Here is a 2,650-nt window from a genome sequence, read left to right on the forward strand (position 1 = left end):
AATTTGCAATTCCTCACAGTGATGCAATCAACATTATCAACAATCTAAGGGAAAATTCAGTAATATATTTTTAAAAATAAGTCTCAGAATACATGCAGATATTCAAGAGCTGTCCCTCTCCTGCAGGAGTTATTTTTAATTGTAACAAAGTATTTTCTTTAGACTTATGAGAGGAATTGTTGTTTAACACCCAAATTTACCTTAGAAAAAGCTCCTGCAGTCAGGTGTCATCACTGCTTTAGCAACAAAGCAATAGATTTGAGTAACAGCGACAATCCAAGGCCTGAAGTGGAATGTCCTCATGCCCACTGCTAATTATTCATTCTTGGCCAGCTTTAATGCAGAGCCTCCAAGGGATAGCATTATCATTCACATTAACAGAGGCAATGCAGGGGAAAAACATCATTTTCTAAGGGTGATGAGAACGGAATGGGTACTGCCTGCTTAATTCAAACAAGCAGGAAGGTTTTTATAAATCCAGCTAAAGAATGAATCCTCTACAAGAACCCCCAGTGCAGGAAGACTGGTATGCAAGGGTCCAAAGATTTCTTTGGCGTAAAGCAGAGTGACCGACGGAAACTAGAGGCCGAGTCTGGCAGCAGGGCTGTTATTGGCATGAACATCAGGAAAAAGGAATAGAAATGGAAGCAGGGCACAAGCAGTTGCAGGCTTGACTGCTCCCTCCGCACTCACTGACGTGAGACGTCCTGCGATGCCATTTCTTGGGCACAAGCTACTCCAGCTTCAGAAAAGTACAGGCAGACCATCAGCCAGTGCATCCACAAAGGAGGTGACTGGTGTAGCCAGCACATGCCCCACTGATATTTAGGCCCTTCTCCTCAGTGGGTTCTCATGTGCCTCTTTAATTGATTTCATAAAGCTACAGTATAGATTTTGCTTTAGTCCTGTCACTTGGACTTAATCCAAATTCCTCTGTACTTACTTCAGCCATACTCATTAACAAGCTGCATTCATTATGAGTATACAAACTTAGAATATTTGTGAAGTTTCCTCTCTCATTTGTTTTCCAGCAGAAGTTGGTTAAAACTGAAGCTATTGATGGAAGATTGCTCTCACTCTGCCAAAACCTCAGACTAGTGCGTGGTCACGCTTATGATCTGCCTTCAGACTGGTCTGGAAATTTCTCTTTTCTCTGTTCACCATGCAATGGGGTATCCCAAAGCATGTTGTTGTGGCGTGCTTCTTCGCATACATGTCTTCCAACACTTCTTGCCCTCCAAGCTTGGTGTCATAGAACCCCAAACCTGAGCAAACTGAGCACCAACATGAACAGCAGCAACAGCTCCTAGCTGTCGGTCATGGTGGGCAGGTACACAGGACAAGGCAGCAATCTGTTTGCACAACTTTCATGCTCTGCTTTGGAGTCATTGAGACCTTTAGCCCATGGAGCACTTGAATAAGCAGTAAACTCTATATAGACATAAGCATATTATGCAATTATAAAAAAAATAATATACATACAGGTGGTATACATACAGGTGGTATGGCCAGCTCAGAGAATTAAACCATGACCATACCTACCACAAGCACATAAGTTACTGAAGTATGAAGAAATCTAGGCTGGATATTGTTTTAATGTTCTCATTGTCCCATTTCGCCATTTATTCAAAAGACCCTATCAGAGCAGTGAGGCTGATTTTCAAAAGATGCTTTGTGGTGTAGCATCACAGTTCTCCATATAAAGTTATGTGTATAAAGTCACATATGCCTATAAGACAGATAGTAACTCAAAACCAAGTGATTTTGATGCCTTGTCTCAGAAAAGAGTATTCCCACTAACATATTTAGTGAACATTGTAGTTCTGACTTTAGATCTCAGTTTCTCTTGCTAACTTCCCTGAAAAATTGCCTATCAGACTTGATGACCTAGTTATAAATGATTAAAAATAAAGGCTTCCAGAGACCAAACTCATTTTGGTAGGGATAAGCTTTTCCATTTGTATAGCTGATCTTTTCCTTAAAGTAATGACAGTAGCTAACACCATTATTTTCAGTACTGCACCAAGATTGTATGTAATGCATTGTAATTTTCACACTTAAAAATTAAACTCTTCTGCATATATTTTGTAAATACTGGCATCTCCTGTTGATGAAGACAAATATTGTGATATTAAGGATCATTAAATTACAAAGGTGGTTGTTTAAATTACATCGTTCTGATACCAAAGCCAGTTGTTATTTTTAGATCAGGATTATCCTTAATCCTAGAAATGAAATTTAGTGTTCAGAATATTAATTTTTTCCATCAGCTCCTATCTACAAGCTGAAATACCATCCTCAACAAAATTTTGGAAAACAAATTTTCTGTGACCTGAATTCTTAGAATTCAGTTGAGTTGGAGAGATATTGATTAACTTTTCATGTCTTCTACATCAGTGGATGTTGATAAACGTAACACAAACAGGGTTGTGAATGAACCTAGAAAGCATGGTGCTGCAAGAGCAACTAGGGCATCCGAATGAACCAAAATTGATATGGTCTGCTTAAGGAGATTTAGTCATAGTATCCCACAGCCTAAGCCAAGGGAAAAAAAAATCTGAGTGAAAGAAAGGCAGCTAAGCCAAGGGAAAAAAAAAAAAATCTGAGTGAAAGAAAGGCAAAAATGGTATGTTCTTATTAATGTTTTCTC

Source organism: Charadrius vociferus, unplaced genomic scaffold (genome assembly GCF_000708025.1).
Source record: "Charadrius vociferus isolate BGI_N301 unplaced genomic scaffold, ASM70802v2 scaffold88, whole genome shotgun sequence".
NCBI classification, from domain to species: domain Eukaryota; kingdom Metazoa; phylum Chordata; class Aves; order Charadriiformes; family Charadriidae; genus Charadrius; species Charadrius vociferus.